Source organism: Melanotaenia boesemani, chromosome 5, assembly GCF_017639745.1.
Source record: "Melanotaenia boesemani isolate fMelBoe1 chromosome 5, fMelBoe1.pri, whole genome shotgun sequence".
Lineage (NCBI taxonomy): Eukaryota > Metazoa > Chordata > Actinopteri > Atheriniformes > Melanotaeniidae > Melanotaenia > Melanotaenia boesemani.
Window position 1 is genome coordinate 562,961 of NC_055686.1, and position 20,711 is coordinate 583,671.

The window sequence follows — 20,711 nt, forward strand, 5'->3', positions numbered from 1 at the left end:
TGGACTCTCAGAAACTTAATGTCCTGGTGCTACTTGATCTTAGTGCTGCTTTTGATACAGTGGACCACCAGATTTTATTAGACAGACTGAGAAGTCTGGTGGGCCTCTCAGGTACTGTTCTTAACTGGTTTTACTCCTATCTGGCTGATCGAAAGTTCTTGGTGAGTATGGATACATGCTCTTCAGGAATCTATGACATAAAATGTGGGGTTCCCCAAGGCTCAATTTTAGGCCCAATACTTTTTAATCTTTACATGTTGCCACTTGGGGACGTCATCAGGAGACACGGCATTGACTTTCACAGCTATGCTGATGATACACAGCTTTACATCGCCGTGTCTCCTGATGACCTAGAGCCAGTTAACACCCTTTTAAACTGCATTTTAGACATAAAGTCATGGATGGCAGTGAATTTCTTGCAGCTCAACCAGGACAAAACTGAGGTTTTGGTCATCGGTCCTGAAGACAAGAGAGAGATAATTTCCTGCAGACTGAAAAACTTCAAACCCTCTCAGTGTGTGAGAAATCTGGGTGTCCTTTTCGACTCTGAGCTGAATTTTATTTCACACATCAGAAATGTCACAAAGACAGGCTTTTATCATCTTAAAAACATCGCCAGAGTTCGCCCATTTCTCTCTCTTGCCAGCACGGAGGTGCTAATGCATGCTTTTATTTCCAGCAGGCTAGATTATTGTAATGCCCTGCTCTCTGGTCTTCCCAAAAAGACTATTTCTAGTTTACAGTTACTGCAAAACTCGGCAGCACGAGTTCTGACGAGGACCGGGGGGCGGGAACACATTACACCGGTTTTAAAATCGCTGCATTGGCTCCCCGTGCGCTTCAGGATTGATTTTAAGGTTCTCTTACTTGTTTATAAATGTCGTAATGGTCTTGGGCCTTCTTATTTATCTGACTTGTTTTCAAATTATGAGCCCTCGCGGACCCTGAGGTCCTCTGGTACCGGCCTTTTAACTATTCCCAAAGTTAGATCTAAAACACACGGTGAGGCCTCGTTTCATCATTTTGGTCCTCAACTGTGGAACAGCCTGCCAGAGAGCCTCAGGGCTGCAGAGACTGTTGATGTTTTTAAGAAGAGGCTCAAGACCTTCCTTTTTAGTTTAGCCTTTTGATTTGACTTTATTCATTTTCTGTTATTTATCTCATCTTATCTTATCTTATCTGTCTCATTTATCTATTTTATTTTATTATATTTTATTATAGCTTCTTAACTGTTTCCCTATTTTATCGTTGTTTTAACTGTTTTAACATTTTTAACATTTTTAACTCCAGTGTTTCTTTATGGGGATCCTAAACTCTGGGAGTCAAGCCTGCTTCGTCTGCCCTCTGCAAACATGGCTTGACTGGCTCCTGGTGTAAATGGGTCCCCAAAAATGCCGTTTCCTCACAGCAGCGCCAAGCCAAAGACAGATATTAAGAGTTTGTGTGTGTGTGTGTGTGTGTGTGTGTGGATGTGGGTGGGGGGGGGGGGGGGGGGGGGGGGGGGGGTGGGAGGTGTTTAATCTGTCACATAACTGGGTGTGTAAAGGGCTTATTGTTTTTGTTCTGTGATTTTCTTTTTTTTTCATTTTAATATGCATTTATACTATGTAAAGCACTTTGTGTTGCCTTTGCATGAAAAGCGCTTTATAAATAAAATTTGATTTGATTTGATTTGATTTTTAACCATGTTAAGAAAAAAACAAAACAAATTTATTTAACTGAGTTCAGGTCAGATAACTCTGAATGCAATCATATTTAAGAGCATAAATATTTGCAAAATTTAGGCAAATTGACATGTCTGGCATCTTGAATGTAACAAAAGCTGTCAGAAAAGTGTAGATACTATGTTAAAAAAAAAAAAAGTACAAGCACAAGAAAGCTGGAGACCTTTGAGATTATTGTACACGTGTCAGACACATAACATACAATTCAACCAAATTATTGTCAAAAACACCTGGCCTGCACGACAAGTCATGCAGAAAAGTCAGTTTAACTCCAATGCATTCACATGAAATTGTCAATAAAAGGAGGAAACTAAAAAAATCTAACACTGGGAAACTTAACGAGGCAGCAACTTTCATGTCTGTACTTAAACTTCACAAGTGCAAAAACAGTCAGCTGACACCAAATACAGGCTTATAGTGTCAGGTTGACTTTAGTGTCTTCAGTAAATTTTTAAGCACTGTGAATGCATTTATACATTAAAACTTCAATGATGAAATGAAAGTACTGAACGTTGAGGTGATACTTTGTTTTTTAACAACAATACACATAATGCAGCAATTGTTTAAATATAGGTGTGAATATCAATATTAAAAAAAATGAAACATATAAAAGCTGATTTTTAAAAAGTTTTAAATCATGATTGTTTAACTGGTTTTATGAGACGTTGCATTTGTATTACAGTTCATGGGTTTTGCTCTGTAAAGCTTTCTAAAACAGGGCAGGGGGGCCAAATGCAGGAAGCAGGCCAAATTGGTTGAATCAGGTACATTCTGGCTTTATCTGCAGCTTTACATTGTTTCACACGGTCCATCGAAGTCGAACAAAAACTCAGAGAGTTTATCTTGTTTCCACTTTAATGAAGTTAGTTCTGTGTGCTATAGTTATTAAGTTGAAAATGTGTAATCTAATAGACCTCTAAAGGTTAACTCCAGAAGATCAACTGAGTGAACATTTAACTCCTAAAAGTGAACAGCTCGTGTTCATTGCATGATCTATTTCAAAGGCTTTGTCACACAATAATTCCTGGTGTATGACTCGGCTCACCTGCATCATTTTCCTCCTGTATCTTTACCAATGACGGTAAAATCTCTTGGTCCCATGCAGAAGGAAGGCTGTGGCTTCACTTCGCTACAATTCAAGTCAATGTGAGCGTCCCACTGTGCAGATTCAGCGCTGTTGTTCTGTTTCAAGCTGAAGAGCTGCGGATACTCGCGCTACAGACCGCCGCAGTGCATGATGGGACCTGTAGTACAATTGCGGAGCAGCATTGTTCTGTGATTTCTCAAAATGAGAAATGCTACATGCGGCGTGTGAGCGAGGTCGAAATGCGTGTGCCTCTCGCCCAATGTGAGAGAGTTGAGAGCCCCGAGTCTTAATAGCCACCCACCTGTGGCTGGACTCGCTCTGCCCGCTACTGTGGTTCAGTGGCTAGCAGGTTGACAGCCTACAGCCACACGGCTAACACTGCACAGGTATATTCTGCAGACCGGGCGTCATCTGGTTAATGTTGAGAGGAAACAAAACACCTCCCTGCCTACTTTAAGACACTTGTAAAAGACAGCTTAGAATTATATTTGAAGTCAGTAAAATTTAAAAAAAAATAAAATTTGCTAACATTACTTTCCAGTGATGTTAGCAGGAAGTCTTGTGAAGCCACTTTCTATACAAATCACATCAGGAGCCTCGGTTATCTTACTTATGCATTTATAAAACAATATAAAAACGTAAAAAACTGTAGTACTCAACCACCTATATCATTAAAAATAAGTAATTCTTACCTCCCCGCTCTCTCGGACCGCTGCCTTAACGGTTGGCGCGAAATACCCAGAATGCACCACACGGGCGCAGTGAAGTAAATACAACAAGCAAATTCTTTGTTGAGTAGGTCTGCATAAGAAAATTTGTTGAGCCACTTACATACATCTTGTTCAGGACAAAAATCAAAATGACTTGTTTTTTGAACCAATGTAAACTAATTCACAACTTGATCATGTCAGGGGACCAACATTGTTTTGTATTGTTATAATCACAGGCTTTATTGTGTCACAACTACATAATCTTAGACTTACTTTTTCAGTGTAGGGGCGGTGGTGTAGCCATGTATGTTAAAGATCATTTGCAATGTGCTATTGTTCTATCTAAGTCTGTCCCCAAACAGTTTGAGTTGCTGATATTAAAGCTGAGACTTTCAGCCAGTTTTGTTCTCACTGTTGCCGTCTGCTACAGAGCACCTTCTGCACCAGCTTCTCAGCCATCAGTCAGCTCCTTGTACCATTCACAACCTCTGAGTTTGTTCTTTTGGGTGATCTAAACTGGGATATGGTTAACCCTCCTGACAAAGTTTTGCAGCAATTTGATGCTCTAAATCTTACTCAATTAATATCTGAGCCCACCAGACCAAATCTAAAATCTCCCCCATCTTCCACGCTGATTGACCTCATTCTCACCAACACCCCATCTAACTATCAGTCTGGTGTTTTCAGCCAAATAAGCCATCACTGTGCTGCCTGTGTACGCATTGGCTGTTCAGTTAAAAGACCCCCAGTCATTGTAACCAAGCGCTCTCTCAAGAATCTTAATATGCAAGCCTTTCTTCAGGATGTTGAGGCGGTGACCTGGGATAGAGTTGGCTCTGCTCCCTCCCTGGATGAGGCATGGTGTTTTTTCAAAGATATATTCAGTCTAATTATCAATAAACATGCTCCTTTAAGAAAATGTAGAATTAAGAATCGTTATAGCCCCTGGTTTTCCCATGATCTGGCTGAACTTATCCATCATAAGAACACCCTTTGGTGGAAAGCCCGCTCCACACAATCTCCGGCGGACTGGCTTGCCTTTCGGCAATTCAGGAATAAAACAACACAGGCCATCAGGAATGCTAAAATCTCCCATTTTAAGGAGAAATTTTCCACCTGTGGCTCTGATGCGAGGAAGTTCTGGAAAACCGTCAAGATCATGGAGAATAAACTTGCCTCCCCTCAGCTACCAATCTCTATGATATTCAATGACATTGTTATTACCGATAAGGCTCGCATGGCCTCACTTCTCAACCATCACTTTGTCAATGCGACCCAAGTTTCCCCTGTCTCAGGTCCAGATTTGGCTTCAGCAAGTGAGGTCGACTCAGCCTCATTAGATTCTCAGCCTTCTCCATTGAGCAACACACCTTTTTCCTTCTCACCTTTCTCCATCTTAGAAGTGCAGGATGAGCTCACTAAGCTGGATCCAAATAAATCTGCTGGCCTTGATGGTCTTCATCCCATGTTCCTGAAAGCAGCTGCTCACATTATTGCAGCACCTGTCACAAGTCTGTTTAATAGGTCCTTACAGTACTCCATCCTCCCCCCCGACTGTAAATCAGCCATGGTTTCTCCACTCTTCAAAGGTGGCTGTGGCACTGATCCAAACTGCTACCGACCTATCTCCATACTTCCGTGTTTAGCCAAGGTCCTGGAGAAGGTAGCGCTCAAACAACTAAACTGCTTCCTTGACTCAAACCACATTCTATCTGACCTGCAGTCTGGCTTTTGGCCTGGCCTTGGATGTATAACAGCCACTGTGAAGGTCCTGGATGACCTCATCACAGCGCTAGACTCTAAGCAGGTCTGCTTAGCCACCTTTATTGACCTTGCCAAGGCCTTTGATTCAGTTGACCATAAGATCCTTCTACAAAAGCTCTCCAGTATTGGTCTGTCCATCTCCTGCTGTGACTGGTTCTCCAGCTTCCTTTCTGACCGTGCCCAGTTGGTGAAAGCAGAAAATATCATGTCAGAACCATTCATTATCTCCAAAGGTGTGCCTCAAGGGTCAATTTTGGGCCCCACCCTTTTCTCCATTTACATCAATGACATAGATAAAGCTGCTGGCAGCTCCCGGATCCACCTGTACGCCGATGACACCATTTTGTATTCAGTCGGCCTCTCTCCACCAACTCAGCCTCTCTTCAGTAGAGCAGTCCTTCCACAACCTTCACCTTCGCCTCAACTCCAGTAAAACAAAGTGCATCCTTTTTAGTCGGAAAACTGGCGCTGACACCCTACCAATACTCACCTGCCTAGACGGCACGGCTTTGGATTATGTCAACTCCTATAAGTACCTGGGCATCTGGCTGGATTCATCTCTGTCATTCGTCACCCACATCAATAATCTCCAAGCCAAAATAAAAGCCAGACTAGCGTTTCTTTTCCGTAATAAAGCCTCTTTCACTCACGCAACCAAATGCACTTTAGTCAAATTGACCTTACTCCCAATTTTTGACTATGGCGACATCATTTATAAAATGGCACCAAGCTCAGCCCTTAAAAAACTAGACTCTCTCTACCATTCACCCATACGCTTTGCCACAAACGCCCCTTTCCACACCCACCACTGTGGTCTCTATAAATTGGTGGGCTGGCCCTCCCTTCACACTCGACGACTCCATCGTTGGTTTCTTTTTATTTACAAGTCAATTTTACACAAGACACCTTTCTAACTCTCATCTCTTCTCCACCTCGCTCGCAGCACTTATCACACCAGGTCAACCGAATTTATTAAGCTCATCATTCCCAAAACTGCCACTGTTTTTGGCCGTAACGTCTTCCACTTTGCAGCTGCATATGACTGGAATACACTGCAGAACACTCTCAAACTTCCAGCTCTGATATCTGTTTCTCTGTTTAGACAGAGACTTCAACAGATTATTGTAGATACTTGTTCCTGCTGACGATGCTGACTCTCCCTTATATACAAGCATTTCTCCACTACTTTTTCTCTCACACAGATCCGTCTTATATACTGTGTTCTACTCCCTTTCCCCCTTTCATTTTTATATATTTGTACTCACTCTGCGTTTTTTTAATTTGTATTGTATTGTTGCATTGTGGTCCTGTGTATGCACAGTTGTCTGTTTATGTTATTTATTCCTGCTGGGGCCTCTTGGCCAGGTCATGTTTGTAAATGAGAACTGGTTCTCAAACATTTTTTTACCTGGTTAAATAAAGGTTAAATAAAAATAAAAAACATGTCATCTGCTCTGTGATTTTCTGTTATATGTAATAGAGAATTCATGAAAAGCATTACAAACTCCAGAGCTTTCCCTGCTACTACACATTAAAATCCCCAGTACATGAAAAAACTGTTCACCTTAAAATACAACACAGGACCCCGAAATGTCATCTCCAGGCTAAACATAACCATCAATATGAGAACAAGGTGATAATACGTTTCCATTAACCAAAGTCATATTACACAACAAATTCCATGAATCTATGAATAACAATGTACTTGATCAGTACACTGAAATAAATAATATAAGACCATCACACTTTTTTTTTAAGTAAAACCAAAAGGCTGTGAGGACATGGTGTAAAAGCACAATAGCTATAACAAAGGCAAAATACATTTAAACCAAATTCTATCACATTTAACAGACGCAAATATGTTATTGCAGGACATCGACAGAATGTACAAGCATTTTCGTGACTTATAAGACTGATATTGCATTGATTTACCTCTGGAAACTAAAGGAATGTATTGGTGATGATCTGGTGTTTGGAACTATTGAATGTCTACAGTAACATTTTTTATATACAGGAGTGAAAGTGTCACCACTCTTAGTATAACGAGGCAGAGCCGTCCATACTTTTTTTTCCGCTTACTTTCAGGTTAAACTGTCGTGTTTGTGAATGTTTCCGTACCATTGGGGCAATAAAGTTGCACCAAGCTATTAAAAAAAAATGAAGACAGCCAAGTCCTGTACTGTCACCGAATTGGAACTGAAAATTCTGGCCAATCAGATTAATCAGAAGGTTACCGCCCCGACTGACAAATACGCCCTCTGAACAGAGAGAGCGAGCAGAGTTTTCCCATGAGAGCGTACTGGTGAGTGTGGGGGGCGTGTTTTACGCTCGCTGTGCTGCGTTCACGGCCCCGTGAGTAATTAAAAACTCCTGCGATCAGAGCAATGCGCTCGCTCCATTATGAAATGCACTGCTGAATTGATAAATACGCTCATCAATGTATTTGGCAGCGATGTAACGCCATAGAAGAGATTCTGAAGTAAGATACAAAATGTAGGTTAGAACACACTTAAAGAGCATCTTTCAGGTTGAATTTTCCACAATATGACGTTTTGAAAAAGTCCGAGAGACACTCTGGCATAAATAAAAGCTTCTTAAAATTTCATTTTTTGTAATTGCACTTAATTCAGCTCGTCTGCGATCCAGTGCTTTAAAAAACATAACTTTTCCTGTCACGTGATACGTGACGTCATGTAAGGTAAACGAGCCCATACGCCAGCGGCTATCAGCTCAGTTTATCGTAGGCATCGGCTGTGTTTTTTACTCCAGACTTCTGATAGTAAAACTAAAGATTTCTGGAACATCACCATGGTGAATACTTGTGTTTGTGCATCCTGCACAAATTCAAGTCTCTCTGGACATCGTGTCCACAGTTTCCCTAACAAGAAGAGCCCCACCTTTCGCTCCTGGGTCAGGTTTGTCCAGGCTAGGCGCCAAGACTTCACTTTCAAGTCCGTTCATCCCAAAAACTCCGTCATTTGCAGCGCACACTTTGTGGAAACGGACTATATGCCTAGTGACCTAACTGCGTTTAAGATGGGGTACAAGACCATGAGGTCAGTGCGTTTAAGGTCTGATGCAGTTCCCACTGTTCATGCTACGGCTAGCATGCTAGCAGCAGCAGGTGCCCCATCACGTCTGCCTTCACCGGGGAAGCCGCGGGCCGCCCATCGGAAACGGGAGACGAGCAGAGTAAGTTTTTCTCTCTGTTTTTTAACCTGTTTATAACCTTTTCTTATAAAACGGAATTGTCCCCTTTTTACTACTTATTATTGAGGACAGTTTCAACATATTTAATCCCGTTTGCAAAGGTGGATTCACTGTGCGTCCAGTAAAGAAGGAGCCATATGGTAAATAATTGAAGGCATCGCGCACATTTTCTTCAAATAATGGCCATCTATTTTCCCACAGAATTATATAATCCATAAGATTCTGGACCATCTAATATGTGCCTGTGTATTTCAGAGTGTATTTTCTATCTCTATTCTCTCTTTGTAATTCCTGTATGACTGTGTAAAACTGGAGGCGTGGGCCTGGGAGCCCGTGACGACACCCGTGACCGTGGAGCTGATGGCGTCACTCGAGACGTGAAGCGATGAGCCGGCGGACGGAGTTCTGCCCTTGCCCTTTGAACAGTGGACTCTAACCCTAGGTCAGCTGCTCCAGGAAAGGTGAGGTACTCAGTCCACAACCTTACCAACCTGGTAGCAGTCGCCACCCGTACAAGGGGTGGATAAAGCCCCTCCAAACTCCTGAGGTAGGAGTCCTCGGCCAGGAATAAACAGTCCACCAAATGGTCGCGCTCTGTGATGTCCTTATATGGCCAGCTCATTCTGCCTGCTGAGTCCGGTTCTGGTCAGATCCTACTGTCACGAATGGAGGTGGAGGTGAGGACTCAAATGCAGGCAGGAGGCAGAACTGGTGCAGGTAAAAAGGTTTATTACCCAGGAACTCACGACAGGGAACCACAGACGACGGGGATAAACTCCAGAGAACAAAAACCAAACATGACAAAATGAGGATCTGACAATGAATGACTGAAAACCGGGAGTACTTATACACAGAGGGAGTAACAAGACACAGGTGAAGTGGATGACTAATCAGACCAGGTGAACTAACGAGGCAGGAACAGAAAACCACAGGAACACAAGAGGGAAAACCAAGCATGACAAAACTGAAAACTAAAGCATGAACATAACTACAAACCAAGAACATGACCAAACTAATCATGACAAAAACCAAAATCCTAAACAATCAAAACACCCACCAAAACCCAGAAACCGTGACAAAATGTAGATACAGTGTTGTAAATATATGTTCAACCATGTAACGATTTTTATTTTTTTTACTTTTACATACAGGCTTTAAAAATTAAATGTTTATATTTCATCCGTAGTCATAGCTGCTTATAACATGCTGAAACATTTCATGTAATACATAAAGCTGAGATGCCCTTTTTTCTGTTGTCACTGGCCTTGCTGAATATAGGGGGAAGAGGGATTACCAATTGTGGGTGAGAGTTGTGGGCTCTGTTGTTTGGGGGATAAAGTGTTAAGACTGCAGTGCACATGGCATCATATGTGGAATGACCATTATTCAGAAGGGTTTACAATCCAGTTTTAAAAATAGTTTTTCTGTTTTAACAATATATTTAAACCTCAGAATCAGGCTTTATTTATCATTGGGAAAAAAGTGCAAAATTATACACATCCTGAAAAAGCTGAGACCAAGTGTTGGATTAGAAAAAAAGGTAAGTTTAGCGAAAAAACAAAACAAAAAAAAACAAGCGATGGATCTGCTCAGCCAGTGCGCAGATCCATCCTTCGTCATGGAACCAGCATCCTGGCAACAAATTTTCTTCCAGTTTTTTTTTTTTTTTTTTTAAGCGTATTTAAATACCGCATTGAAATAGTCTGCTTCTAAGTTTAGAGAGTGCTGGTAAAACTAAGACATTACAGCACGTACATTCTATGAGGTATTTATGAGTTTAGAACAGTGTGGGCTTTTTTTGCGCACTACACGCACATCCAGTCTGACCAACTTCAGAAAAAAGATTATAACTCTGGTATTCCTTGATCAATCAACACAATTCAGAAAGTTGTTTATAGTCTAAAATGACTGTTTTGCGCTGTTAATTAGGCTACCCGACGTGGATTAGATGATGAAGCCTTAGCGAGGCTACTTTGGTCACTAGCCTACGTATCATCAGATGATTTGATTAGAACAGCGCTTTTCTGTCTACAACTGTGTGAACGGGGTAGCCATTGCACAGCTTTTATAGGCATTATCTGCCACAGAACTATTTTATTTAACCAATGTTTTGTCACGAATCGCTAGTGACATAGTAGCAGCTTGAAGTTGTTTTTTTTGTGGCGAAACGTGATTTTTAAAACAAACCTGTCAGGGCGGGGCAGGACAGGGATGTCTTCCTATCGGCTGCAGTAAGTAAAAGGCTTTAAAATCTATTTGCTATTGCAAACACTGTATTTTTTCACTGGTCTGCAGCATAACCAGGTATTATTTGCCCAATTCAGAAGGCTAATGTGGAAGAAAATTTACGAAACATTTGTATCACTTACCATGCTGTTTGATTAATCCTCCAGATGTTTTCAGCTGCCCATGACTGAATCTGCTGCCTGTTTCCCGTCAACGATCTCCTTTGCTGGTTGTCAGTGACTCTGTTTGTAGCTTCAGGTTCAAAACTGTATGGATCCGGTCCTTCACTTCTAAAAATAAAATTATCTTCTTCTTCCTCCATAATCTCACGCCCATTCCGTTCCGTTGTGTTAGCCATAACTGTTGTGTTAGCAATAACGTACATAACAGAGTCCCTTACGTGACGTCACTTCCGGCAAAACAGATTTTTACAGTCATTTGAGCAGTTTTTAATAGTCCATAACCGATTTCTTTATTTTCTTATTCACGGACTTCAACAAAAACTAAATAGATATTAACTATAAAATATGCATAATCCAAACCATTAATCATGCTCTTAACCTGCCAGTTGCTCTTTAACATGCATCAGTTACCCAAATAAAATAAACTATAATAATGCACAAATTATTATCATTTAACATCCTATTAACTAAGCATAACACACTACAAATTATTTTAAAAACTTTATCACACAAAGCTACAAAATGTCATGTCAGTGTATTTTGACATGAATGATATATAAGTTATTAAGTTTATATAGACCCACTTATAGAATTAAGAATTCCACAGTCAGGATGTACTGTTGTTTAACAACTACACAGGTCCATGTGATCTTGTACTTGTTGTGTTGCAAACACAAACTAGCGATATTAGTCTAGAAAACTGGCGATTTTTCTTTAGGGCGGTCATGTTGCTCTGTAGACACTCAGCTTTTCCTTTCTTTCCCACCTGATGACACAACCGTCTCAATGCGAATATCAGCATGCCTTGCTGATATCTCTGCATGGATGAAGGATCGCCACCTTCAGCTAAATCTGTCCAAGACTGAGCTTATTGTCTTCCCAGCCAGTCCTTCTTTACCACCACAGATAAGTGTGCAGCTTGACTCAATCACACTAGTGCCTACATCTTCTACCAGGAATCTTGGTGTCATGGTAGACAACCAGCTGACCTTTAAGGACCATGTTGCCTCGGTTTCCCGGTCTTGCCGATTTGCTCTCTACAACATCAGGAGGATCAGACCCTACCTGACTGAACACACGACCCAGCTCCTGGTCCAGGCTCTGGTCATTTCACGCATTGACTACTGCAACTCCTTACTGGCTGGCCTGCCTGCATGCTCAGTTAAACCTCTGCAGATGATCCAGAACGCAGCAGCACGTCTGGTCTTCAACCAGCCCAAAAGAGCTCATGTCACTCCGCTGCTAATCGCTCTCCACTGGCTTCCAGTTGCAGCGCATCAGATTCAAAGCTCTGCTTCTGGCTTACAAAACAATAACCCAAACGGCTCCGGGCTACCTTCACTCCTTAATCCAGAGCTACACTCCCTCTCGAAACTTACGCTCTACCAGTGAAAGACGCCTAGTGCTCCCACCACAACATGGCGCAAAATCAGTAGCTAGACTCTTCTCCTCTGTTGTTCCCCGGTGGTGGAACGATCTACCAAACTCCGTCCGATCCGCAGAGTCCGTATCCACTTTTAAGACCAAGCTAAAGACTCAGTTGTTTAAGGAGCATTTCCACATTTAGCTTAACTAAATGAGTCAGAAAGATTTGTCCAGCTTTTTGGCTCAACCAAGTACTGAAGAAGCTGTGTGCACTTATGCCCAAGATGATATTGTGTGATGATATCATGCACTTATGCCCAAGTTGATATTATGTGATGAAATCATGCACTTATGACCTAGTTGATGAAATCGTGATCCTGTATTTAAATAAAATGACTAAAAAAAAAAACAAAAAAAAAAAAAACAAAAACAATTATATGCACTGCACTAGCACTACATGACAGCACCTGGGTCCAACTGGACTCAAAAGCGGTCTGACTATCACTTAATTATGACGTCCCATCTTGTTTGAATTCATGCTTGTGTTGTTCTTCCTCTCAAATGTAAGTCGCTTTGGATAAAAGCGTCTGCTAAATGACTGTAGAATAGAATAGAATAGAATAGAATAGATACCAAGACAACGTCACAGACCAAGACAACGTCAGAGACCAAGACAACGTCACATACCGAGACAACGTCAGAGACCGAGACAACGTCAGAAACCGTGACAACGTCAGAGACCGAGACAACGTCAGAAACCGAGACAACGTCAGAGACCGAGACAACGTCACATACCGAGACAACGTCAGAAACCCAGACAACGTCAGAGACCGAGACAACGTCAGAGACCGAGACAACGTCAGAGACCGAGACAACGTCAGAGACCAATACAACGTCACATACCGAGACAACGTCAGAGACCGAGACAACGTCAGAAACCGAGACAACGTCAGAGACCGAGACAACGTCAGAGACCGATACAACGTCAGATACCGAGACAACGTCAGAGACCACGACAACGTCAGAGACCGAGACAACGTCAGAGACCGAGATAACGTCAGAGACCGAGACAACCTCAGAGGCCGCGACAACGTCAGAGACCGGGACAACGTCAGAGACCGAGACAACGTCAGAGACCGAGACAACGTCACATACCGAGACAACGTCACATACCGAGACAACGTCAGATACCGAGACAACGTCAGAGACCGAGACAACGTCAGAGACCACGACACCGTCAGAGACCGAGACAACGTCAGAGACCACGACAACGTCAGAGACCGAGACAACGTCAGAGACCGAGACAACGTCAGAGACCGAGACAACGTCAGAGACCGAGACAACGTCACATACCGAGAAAACGTCAGAGACCGAGACAACGTCAGAAACCCAGACAACGTCAGAGACCGAGACAACGTCAGAGACCGAGACAACGTCAGAGACCAATACAACATCAGAGACAACGTCAGAGACCGAGACAACGTCAGAATCCGAGACAACGTCAGAGACCGAGACAACGTCAGAGACCGAGACAATGTCAGAGACCGAGACAACGTCAGAAACCGAGACAACGTCAGAGACCGAGACAACGTCACATACCGAGACAACGTCAGAGACCGAGACAACGTCAGAAACCCAGACAACGTCAGAGACCGAGACAACGTCAGAGACCGAGACAACGTCAGAGACCACGACAACGTCAGAGACCGAGACAACGTCAGGGACCGAGACAACGTCAGAGACCGAGACAACGTCAGAAACCCAGACAACGTCAGAGACCGAGACAACGTCAGAGACCGAGACAACGTCAGAGACCAATACAACATCAGAGACCGAGACAACGTCAGAAACCGAGACAACGTCAGAATCCGAGACAACGTCAGAGACCGAGACAACGTCAGAGACCGAGACAACGTCAGAGACCGAGACAAAGTCACATACCGAGACAACGTCAGAGACCGAGACAACGTCAGAGACCGAGACAAAGTCACATACCGAGACAACGTCAGAGACCGAGACGTCAGAAACCCAGAGAATGTCAGAGACCGAGACAACGTCAGAGACCGAGACAACGTCAGAGACCAATACAACATCAGAGACCGAGACAACGTCAGAAACCGAGACAACGTCAGAATCCGAGACAACGTCAGAGACCGAGACAACGTCAGAGACCGAGACAACATCAGAGACCGAGACAAAGTCACATACCGAGACAACGTCAGAGACCGAGACAACGTCAGAGACCGAGACAAAGTCACATACCGAGACAACGTCAGAGACCGAGACAACGTCAGAAACCCAGAGAATGTCAGAGACCGAGACAACGTCAGAGACCGAGACAACGTCAGAGACCAATACAACGTCAGAGACAATGACAACGTCAGAGACCGAGACAACGTCACAGACCGAGACAACGTCACATACCGAGACAACGTCAGATACCGAGACAACGTCAGAGACCGAGACAACGTCAGAGACCGAGACAACGTCAGAGACCAATACAACGTCAGAGACCGAGACAACGTCAGAGACCGAGACAACCTCAGAGGCCGCGACAACGTCAGAGACCGAGACAACGTCAGAGACCGAGACAACGTCAGAGACCACGACAACGTCAGAGACCGAGACAACGTCACATACCGAGAAAACGTCAGAGACCGAGACAACGTCAGAGACCGAGACAACGTCACATACCGAGACAACGTCAGAGACCGAGACAACGTCAGAAACCGAGACAACGTCAGAGACAGAGACAAGGTCAGAGACGAGACAACGTCAGGGACCGAGACAACGTCAGAGACCGAGACAACGTCAGAGACCGAGACAACGTCAGATACCGAGACAACGTCAGAGACCACGACAACGTCAGAGACCGAGACAACGTCAGAGACCGAGACAACGTCAGATACCAAGACAACCTCAGAGACCACGACAACGTCAGATACCGAGACAACGTCAGAGACCGAGACAACGTCAGAGACCGAGACGTCAGAGACCGAGACAACGTCAGAGACCGAGACAACGTCAGAGACCGAGACGTCAGAGACCGAGACAACGTCAGGGACCGAGACAACGTCAGAGACCGAGACAACGTCAGATACCGAGACAACGTCAGAGACCGAGACAACGTCAGATACCGAGACAATGTCAGAGACCGAGACAACGTCAGAGACCACGACAACGTCAGAGACCGAGGCAACGTCAGAGACCACGACAACGTCAGAGACCGAGACAACGTCAGAGACCGAGACAACGTCAGAGACCGAGAGACCGTCAGAAACCGAGACAACGTCAGAGACCGAGACTACGTCAGGGACCGAGACAACGTCAGAGACCGAGACAACGTCAGAGACCGAGACAACGTCAGAGACCGAGACAACGTCAGAGACCGAGACAACGTCAGAAACCGAGACAACGTCAGAGACCACGACAACGTCAGATACCGAGATAACGTCAGAGACCGAGACAACGTCAGAGACCACGACAACGTCAGAGACCGAGACAACGTCAGAGACCGAGACAACATCAGAGACCGAGACAACGTCAGAGATCGAGAAAACGTCAGATACCGAGACAACGTCAGAGACCGAGACAACGTCAGAGACCACGACAACGTCAGAGACCGAGACAACGTCAGAGACCACGACAACGTCAGATACCGAGATAACGTCAGAGACCGAGACGTCAGAGACCGAGACAACGTCAGAGACCACGACAACGTCAGAGACCGAGACAACGTCACATACCGAGACAACATCAGAGACTGAGACAACATCTGAAATCCAGACAACGTCAGAGACCGAGACAACGTCAGAGACCGAGACAACGTCACATACCGAGACAACGTCAGAGACCGAGACAACGTCAGAAAGGGAGACAACGTCAGAGACCGAGACAACGTCAGAGACCGAGACAACGTCAGAGACCGAGATAACGTCACATACCGAGACAACGTCAGAGACCAAGACAACGTCAGAAACCGAGACAACGTCAGAGACCGAGAAAACGTCAGAGACTGAGACAACGTCAGAAAGCGACACAACGTCAGAGACCGAGACAACGTCAGAGGCCACGACAACGTCAGAGACCGAGACAACGTCAGAGACCATGACAACGTCAGAGACCGAGACAACGTCAGAGACCGAGACAACGTCAGAAACCGAGACAACGTCAGAGACCGAGATAACGTCAGAGACCACGACAACGTCAGAGACCGAGACAACGTCAGAGGCCACGACAACGTCAGAGACCGAGACAACGTCAGAGACCATGACAACGTCAGAGACCGAGACAACGTCAGAGACCATGACAACGTCAGAGACCGAGACAACGTCAGAGACCGAGACAACGTCAGAAACCGAGACAACATCAGAGACCGAGATAACGTCAGAGACCACGACAACGTCAGAGACCGAGACAACGTCAGAGACCACGACAACGTGAGAAACCGAGACAACGTCAGAGACCGAGACAACGTCAGGGACCGAGACAACGTCAGAGACCGAGACAACGTCAGATACCGAGACAACGTCAGAGACCGAGACAACGTCAGAGACCGAGACAACGTCAGAGACCACGACAACGTCAGAGACCGAGACACCGTCAGAGACCGAGACAACGTCAGAGACCGAGACAACGCCAGATACCGAGATAACGTCAGAGACCGAGACAACGTCAGAGACCACGACAACGTCAGAGACCGAGACAACGTCAGAGACCAAGACCGCGACAACGTCAGAGACCGAGACAACGTCAGAGACCGAGACAACGTCAGAGACGGAGACGTCAGAGACCGAGACAACGTAAAGGGACCGAGACAACATCAGAGACCGAGACAACGTCAGAAACCGAGACAACGTCAGAAACCGAGACAACGTCAGAGACCGGGACAACGTCAGATACCGAGACAACGTCAGAGACCACGACAGCGTCACATACCGAGACAACATCAGAGACCGAGACAACGTCAGAAACCCAGACAACGTCAGAGACCGAGACAACGTCAGAGACCGAGACAACGTCAGAGACCAATACAACATCAGAGACCGAGACAACGTCAGAAACCGAGACAACGTCAGAAACCGAGACAACGTCAGAGACAGAGACAACGTAAAGGGACCGAGACAACATCAGAGACCGAGACAACGTCAGAAACCGAGACAACGTCAGAAACCGAGACAACGTCAGAGACCGAGACAACGTCAGATACCGAGACAACGTCAGAGACCACGACAGCGTCACATACCGAGACAACATCAGAGACCGAGACAACGTCAGAAACCCAGACAACGTCAGAGACCGAGACAACGTCAGAGACCGAGACAACGTCAGAGACCAATACAACATCAGAGACCGAGACAACGTCAGAAACCGAGACAACGTCAGAAACCGAGACAACGTCAGAGACAGAGACAACGTCAGAGACCGCGACAACGTCAGAGACCGAGACAACGTCAGAGACCGAGACAACGTCACATACCGAGACAACGTCAGAGACCGAGACAACGTCAGAGACCGGGACAACGTCAGATGCCGAGACACGTCAGATACCGAGACAACGTCAGAGACCGCGACAACGTCAGAGACCGAGACAACGTCAGGGACCGAGACAACGTCAGAGACCGAGACAACGTCAGAAACCGAGACAACGTCAGAGACCGAGATAACGTCAGAGACCACGACAACGTCAGAGACCGAGACAACGTCAGAGACCACGACAACGTCAGAAACCGAGACAACGTCAGAGACCGAGACAACGTCAGAGACCGAGACAACGTCAGAGACCGAGACAACGTCAGATACCGAGACAACGTCAGAGACCACGACAACGTCAGAGACCGAGACAACGTCAGAGACCGAGACAACGTCAGAGACCGAGACAACGTCAGATACCGAGAAAACGTCAGAGACCAAGACAACGTCAGAGGCCACGGCAACGTCAGAGACCGAGACAACGTCAGAGACCACGACAACGTCAGAGACCGAGACAACGTCAGAGACCGAGACAACGTCACATACCGAGACAACGTCAGAGACCGAGACAACGTCAGAAACCGAGACAACGTCAGAGACCGAGACAACGTCAGAGACCGAGACAACGTCACATACCGAGACAACGTCAGAGACCAAGACAACATCAGAAACCGAGACAACATCAGAGACCGAGACAACGTCAGAGACCGAGACAATGTCAGAAACCGACACAACGTCAGAGACCGAGACAACGTCAGAGACCACGACAACGTCAGAGACCGAGACAACGTCAGAGACCACGACAACGTCAGAGACCACGATAACATCAGATACCGAGACAACGTCAGAGACCGAGACAACGTTAGAGACCGAGACAACGTCAGAGACCGAGACCGAGACAACGTCAGAGACCGAGACAATGTCAGAGACCACGACAACGTCAGAGACCAAGATAACGTCAGAGACCGAGACAACGTCAGAGACCGAGACAACGTCAGAGACCGAGACAACATCAGAGACCACGACAACGTCAGATACCGGGACAACGTCAGAGACCGAGACAACGTCAGAAACCGAGACAGCGTCAGAGACCGAGAGAACGTCAGAGACCACGACAACGTCAGATACCGAGACAACGTCAGAGACCGAGACAACGTCAGAGACCGAGACAACGTCAGAGACCACGACAACGTCAGAGACCGAGACAACGTCAGAGACCGAGACAACACCAGATACCGAGATAATGTCAGAGACCGAGACAACGTCAGGGACCACGACAACATCAGAGACCGAGACAACGTCAGAAACCGAGACAACGTCAGAAACCGAGACAACGTCAGAGACCGAGACAACGTCAGATACCGAGACAACGTCAGAGACCACGACAGCGTCACATACCGAGACAACATCAGAGACCGAGACAACGTCAGAAACCCAGACAACGTCAGAGACCGAGACAACGTCAGAGACCGAGACAACGTCAGAGACCAATACAACATCAGAGACCGAGACAACGTCAGAAACCGAGACAACGTCAGAAACCGAGACAACGTCAGAGACAGAGACAACGTCAGAGACCGCGACAACGTCAGAGACCGAGACAACGTCAGAGACCGAGACAACGTCACATACCGAGACAACGTCAGAGACCGAGACAACGTCAGAGACCGGGACAACGTCAGATGCCGAGACACGTCAGATACCGAGACAACGTCAGAGACCGAGACAACGTCAGATACCGAGACAACGTCAGAGACCACGACAACGTCAGAGACCGAGACAACGTCAGAGACCGAGACAACGTCAGAGACCGAGACAACGTCAGATACCGAGAAAACGTCAGAGACCAAGACAACGTCAGAGGCCACGGCAACGTCAGAGACCGAGACAACGTCAGAGACCACGACAACGTCAGAGACCGAGACAACGTCAGAGACCGAGACAACGTCACATACCGAGACAACGTCAGAGACCGAGACAACGTCAGAAACCGAGACAACGTCAGAGACCGAGACAACGTCAGAGACCGAGACAACGTCACATACCGAGACAACGTCAGAGACCAAGACAACATCAGAAACCGAGACAACATCAGAGACCGAGACAACGTCAGAGACCGAGACAATGTCAGAAACCGACACAACGTCAGAGACCGAGACAACGTCAGAGACCACGACAACGTCAGAGACCGAGACAACGTCAGAGACCACGACAACGTCAGAGACCACGATAACATCAGATACCGAGACAACGTCAGAGACCGAGACAACGTTAGAGACCGAGACAACGTCAGAGACCGAGACCAAGACAACGTCAGAGACCGAGACAATGTCAGAGACCACGACAACGTCAGAGACCAAGATAACGTCAGAGACCGAGACAACGTCAGAGACCGAGACAACGTCAGAGACCGAGACAACGTCAGAGACCACGAAATTGTCAGAGACCGAGACAACGTCAGATACCGAGACAACATCAGAGACCACGACAACGTCAGATACCGGGACAACGTCAGAGACCGAGACAACGTCAGAAACCGAGACAGCGTCAGAGACCGAGAGAACGTCAGAGACCACGACAACGTCAGATACCGAGACAACGTCAGAGACCGAGACAACGTCAGAGACCGAGACAACGTCAGAGACCACGACAACGTCAGAGACCGAGACAACGTCAGAGACCGAGACAACACCAGATACCGAGATAATGTCAGAGACCGAGACAACGTCAGGGACCACGACAACGTCAGAGACCGAGACAACGTCAGAGACCGAGACAACGTCAGAGACCGAGACCGCGACAACGTCAGAGACCGAGACAACGTCAGAGACCGAGACAACGTCAGAGACCGAGACGTCAGAGACCGAGACAACGTCAGGGACCGAGACAACATCAGAGACCGAGACAACGTCAGAAACAGAGACAACGTCAGAAACCGAGACAACGTCAGAGACCGAGACAACGTCAGATA

The 20,711-nt window shown here is 45.9% G+C and overlaps 1 protein-coding gene across 1 annotated transcript in view; it reads left to right on the forward strand.

The window, feature by feature from the left end:
- LOC121639456 (beta-2-microglobulin-like) overlaps positions 1 to 20,711 on the forward strand; it is a 192,340-nt gene that overhangs the window by 34,593 nt on the left and 137,036 nt on the right. The window lies entirely within an intron of this gene.